The sequence below is a fragment of the Callospermophilus lateralis genome, chromosome 11 (assembly GCF_048772815.1).
Source record: "Callospermophilus lateralis isolate mCalLat2 chromosome 11, mCalLat2.hap1, whole genome shotgun sequence".
NCBI lineage: Eukaryota > Metazoa > Chordata > Mammalia > Rodentia > Sciuridae > Callospermophilus > Callospermophilus lateralis.
In genome coordinates this window covers 62,732,160-62,748,765 of record NC_135315.1, presented here as the reverse complement: position 1 = coordinate 62,748,765, position 16,606 = coordinate 62,732,160, and the positions used below count along the sequence as shown (strand labels likewise).

The following is a 16,606-nucleotide window of genomic DNA, read 5'->3' as shown; positions in this document are numbered from 1 at the left end:
GAAAGGGGCCAGAGGGTCACTGGAGGAGCGGTTGAGCCATGCAGAGATCCCCACAGCCTAAGGACTCCCATCGTTGGGGTCAGGGAACAAAAGATGTGCGAAGGCAGGTGACTGACACCTAGGCATGCATGTGTGTGTCTGTGCATGTCGCTAGGTGTGCGTGTCACATGTCTATGTGCGCATCTCTGTGTGTCTGACTGTGGAGTGTGTGTGCCCCCAGGAGGATGCATATTTCTACAGGGGCCGGCAGCCCCAGTGTGCAGGTGATGTGGGCCCCCAGGTCTCGGTAGCCCTCCAGCAGTGAGCACACCCCGCTAGTCTCTGGTTCTCTCTGAGGCAGGCAGAGGAAGCCGAAGGGGCTCATGGAGAGCTGGGGCTGCCCTCAGGCCCCACAGAGGCACAACCAGGACTCAGTCCTGGGTGCTTTCCTGCGCTCCTTTCAGGAGGAGAGGAAGTGGGGGTGTGCCATCATTTCCATTCTTGGGCACCTGGGGCTGAAGGACTGTCCAGGCAGCTGTTCTGGGAAGCCCTATCCAGTGTCAGGGATGGGGCCTTTGCACGTGAGTGTGTGTCTGGTTGGGTGGGGGAGTGCGTGTCTGATTTTTTTAAAAAAAAATATTTATTTTTTAATCATAGTTGGATCCAATACCTTTATTTTATTTATTTATTTTTATGTGGTGCTGAGGATCGAACCCAGGGCCTCGCACATGCTAGGCGAGTGGCTCTACCACTGAGCCACAACTCCAGCCCCGCGCGTGTGATTTTGTGCTTACTATTTGTGTGTGTGTGTGTGTGTGTTGTGCGTGTGTGTATGTGTGAGTGTTGTGCTGTTGTGTGTGTACACTGAGGTCTGTCTGACCCGGGTGTCTTGTACTGGGGTATCTGTGTGTGTGTATCTGGCTGCATACCCTGGCTGAGGGGCCACTCTGGCCCCTGGCCAGCTGCCCCCACCTGGTGCTGCTGAACTTCTTCTTTAGGAAAATATCAGAAGCTTCAGGCTCTGTGGTCACCCCAGCCCTGTGGCCTTAGCACCAGGCAGGTGCAGGGTTAATAGTGCGTCACTGGGGTGGGATGGCGCTGAGCTGGGCCTCCTCCTGGCCGTCCCGAAACAGTCCCTGGTGGCCTGGTGGAATGTGTCCTCCAGATCACCACCACAGTGGGCCTCCACCAGCATCTGTGATCAGGCTGTGGCCGGGTCAGCAGCCAGGTGTCAGTCTGTGACGAGGCACTGTGGCCGGGGGTCAGAAGTCCACATATGGCAGAGAGTAGGGGTCAGCCTGGGGCTGGGACTGGGGTCAGGGATCGGAATGTAGCCGCTGCTGCTATGGTGAAGGGTCAGTCTGTGGCTGAGGTCGGTGGGGGGGGGGGCGGGGTCAGTCTCTGGCTGGGATTGGAGTTCAGTCTGTGTTGGTGCAAAGAATCCTTTAGGCCTCAGCCACTTGGCCCAGGGGTGGATCTGGGCCCTGGGCACCAGGGCAGGGGGCAAAGCAGGCATGTGGCTTCGCTGTTCTGTGGCTGTGACAGAGAACCCTGGTCAGGCCAGCTGTTCTGTCATCAGAACCAGGGACAAGATGTGCTCGGGACTCAGGGCTAGAGAGAGTGTAGATCCTGTAAGACTCCTCTCTCTGTAAGACTAAGAGGAGCCGCCACCTCTCCTGGTGCCTCTCCTCTGGGTCCACCCCAGTGACTCTCCCCTCCTCTCCCCACCTCCCATCCATCTTGCCTTCTCTGTCCCCTCACCCCCTGGCCAGCCTCCTGCTATGGCACCCGGACCCTGCCACTTCTAATTCACTCAGATGCTGAGGCTGAGAAGGGGAGGTGCCAGGGGAAGGCCCCCCCCCCACCAAGACCCTAAGAGGAAGGACTGACCGCCTTGGTCACCCTGGAGAAGGACGCCATAGAGGCTGTGGAAATGAGGCCACAGACCTGCAGGGAGACCCCATGACCCGTGAGCAGGGTCCCACCCGGGTGGCTGGAGGGGGGGAGGGCCTGGACTCACACTCGGTCCTGTGTGAGCCTGGAGTTTCATGGGCCTCCTCTGATGGCCTCCCACTGGCTCGTAAGGAAGGATGGACGGACAGGTGGCAGAGAAACCGCAGACGGAGGAGAGATCAAAGACCACTCAGATCAAAGGCAGCAGAAAGAGCACTGGTCCTGGCCCGGCCACCAGCATTGCCGGGTGGACCCCAGTCCAGGGAAGAGATGGAGATGTGTCCCAGCGCGAGAGGTGGACAGCAGAGCAGTCCACCTCTTTCTGCCACGAACCCACTCCTGGGGCATTCTGGCTTATCCTCCAACCTCTACTGCCAGCCCCTGGGGTTTGGGGAGGAAGGGGGACTCGGGGGGAGGGGCATGCAGGCTATTTGAAAATGTGCCCAAAACTTAAGGGAACTTGGATATTTATACTCCTGATGGCTCCCCACCACCGCCCCGCCTTCCACTAGCTGAAATATGAAGTTCTTTGCCTTCAAAGAAAAACATGTTTTTTTGGCGTCTGCTCAGTTTCACATGGTAGCCCAGCTCCCCGAGGGAGCGTGGGGCGTCAGAGTGTTCTGACGGGGACAGAAAGGCACGGGGCTGTGATTGTCAAATGCCCCCCCCCCGCCCCGCCAGCCCCGTGAACACAGTCTCCCGGTGGCCCAAGCAACACCTGGCACGCAGTGGACGAGCCAAAGGAGAAATTTGTGCAATCGATGATCTTGGTTGGTCTGGGAGACAAAACTGGATCCGTGGGAGAGGGAGGTCTGGCAGCCACAAGCCCAAGTCAATATGCTCACGAAATGGGCGGACTGAGGTTTGCACGGCAGGAAGATGGCTGGGGAGGGTCACCCGCGGTGTACCCTGTCAGGGCACAGTTCCTGGTGCATTCTCTAAAAATGGGGCCTCTTGGGCGGTTGAAAGTTAACCGATTAGCATGAAGGCCATTAAATCCGGGGTAGAGTGCAGGCTGAGGGCAGGGGGCTGTTTCTCCCTGAGCATTTGGTTTGCTCACCTGCCCAGGTGTATATGTAGGAGAGCGCCCCAGGCCCACTAGCACGAATTGGCAGATTGCAGAGGCTCGGTCCTTTTAGTTAATTGCTCAGGTCCCAAGCAGCTGCCAGTCCTGTTAACCCTCCCTTCGAAATCAGAATCTGACCATTCTCACCTGCCCCACTTTGGCCAGGGCCATCGTTGATTGCCCCCGCCCCCCCCCCCCACACAGTTGAGGGCCACTCACCGGCATCCCAGCTTCTGCTCTGGCTCAAGTGTCCAGTCTCTTCATGGTAGCCAGGGGGCGCTATGAGGACCTAAGGGAAATCATGTCCCTCCTCTGCTCAAAACACTACAAAGACCCCACATCTCATGTACGGTAAAAGATTTAGTCTTTATAGTGGTGCACAGGGCCCTATGGGTGTGGTGGCCTTTTGCCCCCTTTCTGTCCCCAGTTTCTTCTGACTCATCACATTACTCACTCCAGCTCTACCTCAGGGCCTTTGCCTGTACTGTTGCTTCCACATACACAGCTCCCCCCTCCCCCAGGTATTTAAACTCTTTCCACCTTAATCTTTCAAGTTGGTTGTCAGATACGAGTTCCCAGTTCCCTGACCACCCAGTGTCAACACGGCCCTGCCAGGCTCCCAGCCTTCTTCCCTAGCTTTATTTATTTGTTTTTCCACAACATGCCTCACCTACATGTAACATTCTACAGTCACGCACCGCATAATGTTTCAGCCAGTGACAGACCACATATGCCACAGGGGTTCCATAAGATCACATCTCCTAGTGTCATTGGTAGCTGTCTCACTTTGTGTGAGGACACTCAGTGATGTTCACACAATGACAAAGCGGCCTAAGGATGCATTGCTAGAGTGAACCACAGGACTAGACATCATTTCCTTATCCAGTCTGTTTCTTGTCTGGCCCAAGACTAAAATGGAAGCACTGCCCCCTTCCTTGATCTGAATCCTCAACATAAAGAACGCTGCCTAGCATGTAGTAGGTGCTCAGTAAATATTTGCCAACCCAATGGATGAATCATTCCGCCACACTCCAAGTGGGTGAGCTTGGGCAAGTCAATCATCTGCACCTGTCTGTCACCCAGTCTCTGAAATGCAGCAGGTGACTGGTGGGGAGGAGGAAGATACATAGAAATTTGAAATTGACACCCCTATTCAATAAATTGGTGACAAGCCTGATAAAACCTCTACCCCCCCAAAAAAAATGATAAAGGAAAACCCTGACCTACTTATGACCCCCCCCCCCCCATTCCTCCAGGCCTGTAGACTTGCAGTCAGAGGCTGCCAGCCCAGGACTGAGTTTGAATTTGGGTCCATAGTCCTCTTCCCCACTCCTTGCCCACCTGGTGACCCCCTGGCTAACCGTGTCCCTGGTGGCCTGTCAGTGAACCTTATCCTCAGTTTGCATTCCTTCTGGTGCCCCCAGCCTCCCCTACCCTTCCTCTACAGTTTCCGTCTCGGTGGATAATGCACTTTGCATGAAGGGCAAACAAAAGGAGACCTGCCCAGACCAGGACCCTTCAGAGCACAGCCCCGCCTCACCAGGAAGTGCAAGGCCTTTTGAGACCTATGAGCAGCCCCCAAATGCCCCACAGATCTCTCCTGAGCCAAGCAGCAGGGATCCCCTCTCCCCCGGGGCAGGGTCCACATGGTAGAAGTCGGAGTTAGATCCTGGGAGAGCAGAAAACCCACCCGCCTGCCCGCCATGCTGTCTCCTCTCTCTGATGGCCCTTTCCTCCTTATTGATCTCATTTGTGCTGTGTGCTGATGCTGCACCATGACCCGGTGGAATCCCGCTAACAGGGTTTGATAGAACAGGAAGAAGTGTGGGGGCCATGCAGACCCGAGTGTGAATCTTGACGTTGCCACTCTGTCTGTTCATCTAATCAATACATATTGAGCTTCCCAGGTGCCATGTTGGGCAGAGGTGACCAAGGCCTCTCTTGAATCTTGCAATCAGGTGGGATTGGATTGTCTTTACTTGTGTCCTTGGCATGAGCCTGGGTTTCACCTCTCAGGGAGGGGCCTTGGCCAGGTAGGGGTATCCATCCGTCCACCTTTGACAGCTCTCTGGGATCTGGATTCCTCTGCCACAGGACTACCTCAAGAAGCTCTAGGGAGCAAAAGAGAGACCTGCAGAACAGTTAGATGCAGGGCGCTGCTCTCCTCTGCGACAAGGCACCCCACTACCATTCCATCCCCATAGACCCCCCAGGACACAGCCCCAGAATCCATGAAAGGTACTCGGAGGGACTCAGGTGAGTCATGTGACCTGTCCCCGGCTGTGAGGTTCTCCATGTCCCTGCTCCAGTTTTCTCTAAGGGGGCTGTCAATTCCAAGAGGAGGAGCCCAGTCCCAGTCAGGACCGGGGCTTGCTTCAGCGAGATACAGAAATGGGAACCCGCACCATTCCCACCGTGGAGACACCAAGAAGCAAACAAAACAAACAAACAAACAAAATACCCACGAAATAAATACATGAATAGGTAAATTCTGCAGTGCCTTAGAAAGTTGGTCCAGGCAAAGGGGGACCAACATGTGCACAGGTTCTGAGGTGAGAAGGTACCTGTTGAATTCAAGGAATAGCGAGGGGTTCCACAATGAGTGCGGGTGAAAGGGTGGGCCATGAGATCAGGGAGGTCTTGGGGGCCTGATTGGATGGGGGGGGTCCCATAAGCTACCAGGAGGACTTTCTCCCTCTGATCCCTCAGACAGGAGGGAGGTAAGTTTGTCCATGCCCTCCAGGACAGACAGCTAATCCAGGATGTGCCAGGGATTAAGGGGTCCATCGATGACAGGGTTGGTGGTCCCCAGCAGGGATTTGGGTTTTCTGCCACCAGGTTCAATGGTGCCCACAGTGGGCCTTCTCTTGGCTCCCCCAGCAGGCTCAGGACCTGGTCACCCTTGTTCCCAGTCCCAAATAATTAAAGGTGGACACTAAGAAGCCCTGTTTTAAAGATGAGGAGTCTCGAGTCCAGAGAGGAGCTGGGGCTGCCCTGGGTCTTGGGGATTCACTTCTGATAGAAAGGCTTGCTTGTTAGGGGGCTGCTTGGGGGGCAGCACTAAGGTCTGGGGAGGGTGTAAGATGCGTCATGCCGGTGGTGCCCCACATCTGGCTGCAAGATGCTGATTCCCAGGCAGAGGCTCTGGGCATTCTGAGGACTCTATCTGGGATACAGCCCAGGAATCTGTTCCTATTTGACAGGTTTCCGAGTAACTTTCAGTTCACTGGGGTTCTGATGATGCCTCTGTGTCATCAGGCCCTTACAGTCCTCAACCGGTGACCTGGAGGCACCAACATGTATCCACACCCACCTGGAGGCCAGAGGGGACTGAGCCTCAGGCTTCAGGGAGGGCCAGGAGGAAGGTACCTACATCCACCTGGCACACAATTTTGGGTGCAAGCCCTAAGTGTGAAGTGATAGAGGTCCTGGGGTGTGCTCCTCTCCTGCCAAGCAGGAAGAAGTGGAAGTAGGGACTTAAGAGAATGTGACTGTCTGACCAACCGGACAAAGTGGGGGGGAGCCCTGTCAGTGTGATCCTTTGCGTGGATAATCGGATGGATGGAAAGAAGAGTGGTTGGACGGATGGATGGATGAATGAGTGGATGGATGGATGGATGAATGAATGAATGGAGGGATGGATGAATGAATGGTTGTTTGGGCCGCGAGCAGCCTAAAAAGGGGCGGGCTAGAGAAACACTCAATCACAGCCCTGGGGCTAGGTGACCGCCAGCTCGCTCACAATCGGGCTTGCCGGCCCCGCCCGGGGCGCGTAATTATGTGCCCCTGGGTCGCTGGAGTGACTCCCCGTACTCGGGCGAACTGGGGTCGCGCCACCGCCGGCCCCACACCACACTCTGGCCTTTAGCGCGCGGGCAGGCCTCCCCTCGGCCGCAGTCCAGCCCCAAGGCCCCCAGTCTTCTTTGTCTCGACCTAGTCCTTGGCTCTTTCCCGGTTGCGACCCGCCTCTCTGGGTGGCCTTACTCGCGTGCTTCTGGGCTCTCCGGGAGTGTTCCCTGCTGTCCCCATGGCCGTAGGCGTCTTCCCCAGCCAGGCAGGGGCTCTCAAATCCCGTGCCTTTAGGACCTTAGAACCGGGAAGTGGCAGGATCTCCGCCGAGCTGCGTCTCTGGTGCGGCGAGGGGAGCCGCGGAAAGAAGGCTCCCCCTTTTCCCTCCGCCTTCCCCTTCCTCCGTTACTACACGTCGCGCTGCGCCCTGACCCCAGCGCAGCCTGTTCGCGCCTTAAGCGGTTCTTCTGCAGCGGTGCGATCCCCGACGCCACGAGGGCTAGCCCCCGCCCTCCAGGCCTCAAACCCGCACAGAGAACATAGCCCCACGGCCGCCGGCGGCTACAGACCATTGCCTCTGGCCAGCCCACAGACCGCACAGGCGCACTGCCCCTCCATGCGCAGCCCAGAGCCCCACACAACCGTCAGCCCACTCGCAAACAAGCCCGCACGGGCACGGGCACAAGGCTCCTCCGGCCCCACGCAGGCACAATCCCGTACACACACGCACAACCCCACACAGGCGCAGTCCCACCCACGCAGCCACACTACCCCCTACAAACAATTGCACACAAACACACCACTCCACGCAGGCACCGCATCACTCAGTCCCGCCGAGACCCAGAAGCACATTCACAAGCTAGTATCCAGCTGCCCCCCCCCGCCCTCCTCAAGCCCCGTGACATTCACACGCAGGGTAAACCAGAAATCTACAGCCACACTGATCCACACAAGGACCTCAACGCACAACCAAAAGCTTACCCGCGGGCTCCTAAGTCACTGAAAAATATTAAAGCGTTCTGTCCCTCCCCTTTGCTCTTTGACGCGCGCGCGCGCGCGCGCGTACACACACACACACACACACACACACACTCTCTCTCTCTCTCTCTCTCTCTCTCACTCACACCCCCAGTCCCTGAGCGCCTCGGAGCCTCGCAGCCGGTGACCCCGAGCCCCAGCGGTGAGAGCCGCGGGAGCGTCTCCCCGGCGCCCCCTCCTCCGGCTGCCTCTACAAGCTCACCACTCCTCCCCGCCTTCTCGTTCCCCGCCCCTCCCCCTCCCCTCCCCTCCCCCGCGTCTGGGGCGCGGGCTGCGCGCAGCCAAGCCCCCTCGTCGCGCGCCCCTCCCCGCGCGCGCCCCGCGACCGCATCGCGCTCGCCGAGTGGATGCGGCCACGGGGCCGTCTCTAATTACCTCCTGTCCCCCGGCGGCCCGTGAATAATGGCTACTGAGGGCGCTCGCAGGGGCTGCTGAGAAGGAAACGCGGGGCGCGGGAGGCGCGGCGCGCGCGGGAGCGCGAGGGAGAGGAGCGAGCCCCCGGCCGCTGCGAGCGGCGGGCGGAGAGAAAGGAATCGTGCGAGCGCTCACATTTTTTTCCTCCCAAGGATCTCATCTGGCCGCCGCGTTCTGGAAGAAGAGAGGGGGAGAGCGCGCGCGAGAGGAGAACAGAGACGGCGGTGGAAAGGGAGACGGCGAGACGCGCAGCGCCGGCGCCCCGGAGACCCAGGAGGAGCCCGCAGGTATTGTTGGTGGCGGAGCTTTGTGTCCTCGGTAGGCCGTTCTGGGCGCGAGGGCTCCCTGAATCCTCTGCCCGCCGCCGTGCTCAGACCTGCCCCGAGTCCTGGGTTGTCGACTAGGGTCGCCACCCGCCGCGGCCACCCCTCCCGCCGCGCCGCGATCTTGGCTGGAGTTGCGGATTTGCCTGATTTGGGGTTTTCCACGCTGGTGAAGGGAATCGGTCTCAGGAGAAGGAATTTCTTTTTTTCCTTTAAAAAAAATTTTTTTTGGCCGCAGTTTGGTTGTGCTGGGGATTCCCCCCTCCCTTTTCCTCCACAATGCATTGGTGAGCGTTCTTGGCGACAGTGGCCCAGGCGGAAGGCTTGGGGCCGAGATGGCGGGGCTGGTGGCCGCGGAATGGGAGGTGAGGAATGCTGGAGAAGGAAGGAGTTCTGTTCAAGTTCGCCATCTGCGCCCCGGAGCTGGTCGGGCCAGGGAGGGCGGTCCGCGCACCCGGTCCTGCTCCGGGCAACCGGTGGGAAACTTCCCGGGAGCGCGGCCTCCCGGGGGACTCGGCGCCCCCGACGTCTCCCGGCGCTACCTCCGGCCGACGGGGCCCCTCCTTGCCGCCCTCAAGTGTTTAAGGTCCCGCTTTCCCCACCCCCACCTTCCTCCCTCCCCCAGCGGCTTCCGGATCTGGACAGAGCAGCTTCAAACACTTCCCCCGGAGACCCCTCCCCATTGCCCGCACAGAGCTTTCCCGGAGCCCCCCTGCCCTGCGTCCCTGTCTCGCGCGCGGCGGAGTGGCCCGGCTGACAATGAAATCTCGCGCTTCTGCCGTGGGGGGGGGGGAGAGGGGGTCGTGGCTCAGTCCCTCCTGGGGCCGCTGACCCTGGACCCCGGGCAGGGGGAGGGGGAACACTCTGGGAAGGGTCTTGTTTGGGTTGGAGACGTTGACGTGGGATGGCGCCAGGGCTGGGGGCACGCGGGGGAGGCGAGGGGCTGGGGTGAGCTGCCGGGGGTCGTGGATTCTCGACCCGCTAGGGCATGGCGATTGGCAGTTGCCCTGGGGCACGTCGAGGGCCCCCTCTAACCTCAGCCTCCTCCCCTCCTGTACAATGCGGGTTTAGAGAGGTGATCCCGAGGGTGATGTGCTTGTGTGACGAAGTGTTTGTCTCCTGCGATCCACAGCAGACACGGCTGCTCTGATGACCCAGAGATCCGGAGGCCTGTGCCCCTCCCTCGGGGGTGGGCAGATGAAGGGGGAGGGCAGTGGTGGGAACAACTTTTTTTTTTTTTCCCACTGGGGTCATGGGAAGGGAGGGTGAGATCAGAGAATTTCTGGGGACCGCAGTCGTGAAGGGGGAGCACGGATTTAAGGGGGGGGGTCTGCCGGATCAGAGCCTTCTTGGCACTCAAATCTCCTAGATCCTTTTGCTTCTTTAGGGGTAAACCAGTGAGGGAGGTGTAGAGGTGTGGGGCTAGCTGGACATGGGGGAGGGGTTCATGAAAACCAACCTTAATTGGATTCCCAGGCAGGCAGCCCAGGGGGTCTGGGTGACTCCTCCCCTTTCTTTTTCCGAGGGGGTGGGGAGCCAAGTCCAGAGACCTCAAGCTCTCAGTCCAGGCTGGTTCTTCCTACCTAAGAAGAAGATTCCTGGGGGAGTGGGGAGGCATCCTGAAGGGCAGGGGGCTGGACTGTGTTCAGCCTGTTCTCTCCTTCAGTCCAGGAATAGGAAGAGTTAACCCTCCCCCAGAAATCTGTCAGCCCCCCACACAGCAGGGACACATTGTTGGACCCTCTGACATGCTAACAGTGTGACACAGGCTGACAGGAGTGAGCAGATTCCAGACCCTGTATTCCCCCCTTCACAGCAGCCAAACAGGACCTGGCTGGGTGGTTCCTTGTTGGGGGGACTTTGGGGGAGGCCGAAATCAGAGCTCAGAGAGCCTCTCACAGCCAGGCTGTGGACTTGTGGTCCAGAGGGAAAAGGGGGTCACCAGCCAGGTCCCCTGGGAGCTAAAAGGGTTACCGGGAATGTGAGGTGGAGGAAGAGGGAAGCCCCTTCAACCTTTTGACTAGGCTCTGAAGGCTTCTGGGCCAAGGGGTTCCTTTGCTAATGTTTGCTCAGTTCCCTACCCCTACCCTCACCACCATCGGAAGGCCTGGCCCTTAAGGGTAACTTTCTGACCCCTTGGTTGGACTGAGACCCTAGCAGTGGAGGGATAGCTGGGGGAGGGTGGCCCGAGGCAGGATTGATAGCTGCCCATTGCTTGGCCCTGGGGCACAAGCCCTTTAGCCTGGGTTTATTGATGCCACCTTCCCTTCTCCTGGATGGCAATCTCCATTTCCTGTAGGTGAGAGCGGTTTGCTCAGAGCCCCCCCAGGGCCATGCACACTGCAGACACTCACGGTGTCCTGTGTTTGGCAGGAGTGAATGGATTGGTAACGAATGAATGAATTGATGAATGAAAAGGGAAAGTTTTCTCAATCGGAGGCATCTAGTCATTGTTTAGAAAAAAGAAGTCTTTTTTGGATTTGTGTGTTTTAAAATGGGGTTCCCAGAGAACCTGAAAAATGGAGAGAAACAAACAAAAAGGGTTATTGACAGCCCTAGCGGGCTCCAGCGACGCTAACGTTTTGATGTGAGTCTTCCCAGGCCAGTTGGACGTGGTGGTTGGTCGGTTTTTTAAGGGCTGTGTCGTCATTCCCTATATTCACATGTATATCCTGCCTTTTTTTTTTTTTTTTTTTTTTTTTTTTTTTTTTTGCTGGTGACAGCACCAGCCTTTTCCTGTTTTGTAACCAACTCTTCATAAACACCACGGCTAATGTCTTCAGGCTTTTCCAGTCGAGTGGATGTACCATAATTTACTTAATATTCCCCTTTTGTTCAACATTCTGGATGCTCCTGACGAATGATGTCGTGGATGTGTTTTGTGAGGGAGCCTTTCCTTATGCTTAAGATGATTTCCTCAAAATGCTGTGCTGCTGGTGCCCACAGCTCTGACGGGCCTGCAGTGCCAGGAAGGAGAGCGCCTCTCTTTTTTCCGAGGATAAGTGGGACACCGTTCTTCCTTCCCCACAATCTAGAAACTTCCACCCGAGCCCGAAAGGAGCATGGGCGATGAAATCCCCTGTCCGACTTCCCTCCTTTGACCGAGGAGGAAACCAGAACTCAGAGAGGGGAAGTGAGTCCCCAAGGTCACACAGCAGTCACTGAGCTGTGCAGCAGTAGCCAAGAACCAGCTACGAATCTGCCTTTTTTTTTTTTTTTTTTTTTTGCCTCTGCAAATGGTCCCTGGTGGTCCTCTAGTCGGACCATGCCCATTTCACAGAGAGGGGAACTGAGACCTCAAGGGAGGAAAAGCACCAGCTGATTCTTAGCAGTGCCAAGGCATTCTGTGTCATATGCACTTCTGTGTTCTTGGACCTGGGGCCACCCATGGGCTTCCTGTCTCTTTTCACAGCTCCCTTTGCCATTCCATTTTCTATTTCTTCCCCCGCCTCCCACACACACCCACCCTCTTTCTTGGTGGAGCTGGGGATCAAGCCTGGTCAGTGTGCATGTTAGGCAAGGGCTCTACCTGACCTCCACCCCTAGCCCTTGCCATCCCCATTTCCAGAGGGAAGAGCTGAGGACCCAGAGTAGATGCAATGAGAGGGGAGTGGGCTGCAGTTTCCAAGGGACCCTGGTGGTGCCTCTTGTGCCTCAGTTTACTTGTTCAGGAGCCAGGGGGCAGGTGTTGGCACAGACCCTGTGTGTGTGGTGTGGGGGAGTGGGGAAGGACCCGGCGCCTCTTGAACTCTTCTTCAAGCCTGTGATTGGCCCCTGAGGCCCCCTGGGGAAGAAGGAAGGAAGGAGAGGAGGACTTGGAGAAAGGTAGACAGAAAGAGATTCAAATGTTGGAAGGGAGAAAGTGGGGGAAGGAGAAAGTAGGAAAAGAGAAGAGTTATGTCAAAGAAGAGAGAAAGATGCCCTCCCCAGGCCCCCACCCCCCCACCCCCGGCTCTCCTCTGGGTGACATTACTTCCGGCAGGGCGGGGGGTGGGGGGCGCGTCAGACCTGGCCAGGACTGGACACTGTGGATTGGGCTCTGCAGCTGTTTGGGAGACAGATGAGCAGCATCTGGGGGTCAGAAGGAACCAGACTTAAGTGGGTGTCATACAAGACCAGGGGTGGTGGCTTCTCTGTTCTCTGAGTCCCCTGTGGGACAGGAGGCAGGGCTGTCCAATTCAGGAGCTTAGGGATATTTGTGGGGTGCAAGGGTCATTGTGGCTCTGAGTCCCCATCTGAGGACAGAGTCTTTTTGCTCCTTTCCCTGATGGCTTGCCAACCGCCAAGGTTAGGAGAAACCCTGCTATGAGTGTGTCAGTATTTGGACATTTCTGTGATGTGTCTCTCTGCAAGCAGGTGCTCATCTGTGTGTGTGTGTGTGTGTGTGTGTGTGGTGTGTCTGGGTGTCTCTGTCTTGGGGGGAATGTCTGTGTGTGCATATGTGCATGTCTTTGTGCCTCTGATTTTTTTTTTTTTTTTTTTTTTTTTTTTTTTATATTTCTTAAGGGGTCTGTCTGTGTCTCCCAGCTCAGGCATGTGCTGTGCTTACATGCCTGTGTGTTTGGTCCCCTGCGTGCACATGGGGGTGCGTGCACATGTCTGGTGCATCTCGGATCCCGCTCGTGCATTTCAGGGGGGTGTGCCCCAAGCTTGTGTGTGTGTATGTGTATGCGTCTGTGTGAGCACACGCTTCCCTCCTAATGGCCCCACCAGAGATCCAGGCACCAGGCTCTTGTGCTCTTCTCAAGGTTGCGGCTGGGTGGCTTAAAGCAGGGGACAGCCTTTGGCTGGGAAGGTTGGGCTGGGGGAGGGAAAAGAAAATCTTAAAAGACCATCTTCCCTGTGGTCTCCAAGGAGATCAGCCTGTGAAATGATCCGCACGTTAATTAAAAACGATTATATCCTGATTGAGCCATTCCTGCTCACATCCCCCAGTCAGGGAGAGAATGAGACTGACACCAGAGGATGCAGGGTGGGCCCGGGCCACCGCACGGCACAGCCAGAGTGAGCCCCCAGCTCACGGGGGCGGGGGCAGAGGCTCGGAGGGCACGGTGCAGCGGGGTGTCCAGGGCCATCTGCCCAAATCAGATTTGAGCTCCTCTTTTGAATTTTCAGGACTCTTCTCCAGGTGGAGTCTGAGGTCTCAGAGGCTGGTGGCAGCCATCTCGGCCACATGGGTCTGCACTTGTGTGCCCAGCACTAGGCCTTGTTGTTTGAATCCTTCCTTCCTGTCTCTGTGTGTGTGTGCGCGCGGTTCCAGTGTCCCGGAGTACGGACATGCTTCAGGTCTTGCAGCCAGACTGGACCCAGTTGTCTGACCTTAAAGCCTACAGCCCATTCTTAGCCCCCAACCGTCCCTAGACTCCCACCAGGAGCCCCCCCCAGCTCAGCAGGACTCCTAACAAGCTGGGGCTCACAAGGCCTTTTCATTTTCAAGGGCCTCTGAGATTGTTCCTTTCTAAGATCTAAGCCACACTGGGCAGCTGCAAATGTCTTTTTTTGTGTGTGGGGGGAGCCAGGTGACTCGCTGGCCTGGAACGGCTCTGCTCTGACTCATGTCATCTTCACCAGCCTCCCTCCCCACCCCCCACCCCCCATATTGGTTGATGATTCTGCAGATCAGCCACAGGTGCCCCCGAGGCCTGCTGGGTACCCTGTACCCACACTCCTGAGCACATATGCCAAGTCCTGTCTGGAAAAAGTCCAGACCTGGGTCACACTATGCCTTGCCACCTTATCCTAACCCCTCGTCAACCCTATAAGGACAATGGTGATAGATCCATGGAGTGACAGATACTCAGGTGAACGGGTGAGCGGCCTCTGTGTGCCCAGCCTCTACCCAGAAGCAGGATCTCTGGCCGAAAAAGCAAGGGCTTTTTCTGCTTCTCTGAGCCTCAGCTTGTCTTTTGTGCACTGAGGATCATAACTTTTTCCTGACAGGACTGTCAGAGAGTAAGGAAAATCAAGTCAAGTTGGTTCAAGTAGCCCAGAGGGGCTCGCTCGGGCGTCCGTTTGCCCCCTTGAGGATATGTGTGAGTGGCTGCAGCAGGGGTCTTGAGTCTGCTGGCTCCTGGGAAGGGAGACGTAGCAATCCAGCGCTTTCTAAGAGACTGTCTGGGGTTCCGGTGACTCATCTCACTATGAACCCCTGTGGGGCTAGTATCTTCACCAGACCCACCCAAGGTTATGTCATCCAAGGTAGAGTGTTTGGGGGAAAAGAGGGGATGATCCTGCTGGACGGGGTCCCAAGTGAGGTTTCCTGGACCTGGTCCCACATTCTCAGAGGGAGGTTGACCAAGGAGTAGGTTTGAAAGCAGGAAGTCGTGTCATGAGGGGCAGGTAGAATGGGAAATACCAGTGTCCGTCTCTTCTCCGCGGTCAGAACTGGAAGAGAGGGTAGGCAGATTTCTACTCTTGTCACTAAAAGCCCTTTTGCCCTGAAGTCCGCAGAGGCCCAGTCCTCCGTTAGGTCCCACCTCTCAGGAGTTTTTTTGTGACCTTGGTATCTGCCGTCCCTCTAACTCTCCCTCACCTGCCTTCCCTGGGGCCTGAAGTGCCTCCATTTGTCACTGCCATGGGCCAGAGCGTTGAAGGCCCTGCTTAAAATGCAAACATGTTACCTTGGAGGAGGGATCACAAAAAGACTCGTGTTTGTATAATGCAGGGGCCACCAACACCCCCCCACCCCCACCCCCCCACGCATGCTCTGCACAGCCCAGCAGGCAATGCCGATGAGGGCCGGGAGCCTGCTTTGGACCTCCTGGGTAGTGGCAGCTCAGCCAGGGTGACACACACTGGAATGCAGCCAGGGTGCCTGTCCCCCACTTTTTCAGGAACCAGGTGTCAGATGTTCCCATGACATGTCCTGGTTCCTATATGCTGTCACCTCATTCAGCAACACAGCTACAGGCCACATTGGGACCCCATGCCACCGTTGTGCAGCCTCTGACTTAATTGCTGTTACCCAGGGCTTTTCCACGAGAGTCCTGCACTGCAGGTGGGGCAGGGGTGGCAAAGCGCTCTTGCCCAGCTTAGGCCTGTGAGGCCCTGGCAGGGCTGGGGGATCAGTATGAGGTGCCCTCCCCAGGATCAAGAAGGGGCCAAGGCACAGGGCAAGGCCAGGTCTGAGCCCCCCACCCCCACCCCCACCCCGGCTTGGCCAGGAGAGGCCATGGAAGATGGTGTCTGGGGAGGCAGGTCCAGAGAGCCACTGAGTGTCAGGTGCAAAGCCAACCAGCCTCATGCACATTCACACCCAGCAGTGAGGATGTTGGGGGCAGAGGGGGTTTGGGCCAGGTTGAGGCTGGTCAGCCTGACCCCACTCCTGACTGTCAGGGTAGGGGGTGAGGGGTGCTGAGCCAGAATTTCCGGGCATCTATCTGATCCATGCCTTGCATCACAGGCCACATTTTATTTCCTCAGTCCTTCAGCACTTGCAGATAGCCTCCATGGGTCTGACCAAGAGGCCCTGCCCAGGGAGAGTCCAGTGGGCATCCTGGAGGAAAGACCTGGGTCCAGCAGTGTTTTGTGCTGGAGGAAGGCTGTCTGCTGCTCACAGCACCCCCGAAGGCCTGGGGCCTGAATGGCATGGAGTGTGTGCTCTGTAAGCAACTCTAGAAGGTCCAGGGGAACAGGGAGGCTAGAAATGACTCTGGGGGCCTCCATGCCATGAAGGGTCCTCCCGGCAGGGAACGTGGCTATGCCACATGGGGCCACTGAAGACAGGAGCCAGGAGGATGGGAGGGGCCCTGGCTGGGGCTATGTGATCTCAGGCTACCCATGCTCTTCTCCAGGGCCCCTCTTTCCCCCTGAGCACTCTTGAGTCTCACAGGTGGGGGTGTGGATGGGACAGGAACTTCCTCCTGGGGGCCCAGGCAGAGGGAGGCAGGGCCTGGTCCTGCTTCCAACACCCCCTGCCGGAGCCCAGAGCAGCTCAGCCCAGCCCTGCAGCACCAGGAGCCCTGGGAAGGATTGTTAAGTCTCTGCTGGGGAAGGAGGTGGTGGTGGTGGTCCTCTGGGACCAGTAATTAAAGCCCAGCAGATT

At 57.3% G+C, this 16,606-nt stretch overlaps 1 protein-coding gene across 3 annotated transcripts in view; it reads left to right on the top strand.

Moving 5' to 3' along the window:
- Nucleotides 1–16,606, top strand: part of Rai1 (retinoic acid induced 1) — a 121,126-nt gene that overhangs the window by 37,565 nt on the left and 66,955 nt on the right. For all 3 annotated transcript variants that reach the window (XM_076871045.1, XM_076871042.1, XM_076871043.1), the window contains exon 2: nt 8,392–8,526. The gene's annotated coding sequence lies outside the window, so the exon portion shown is untranslated. The remainder of the gene's footprint in view (nt 1–8,391; nt 8,527–16,606) is intronic.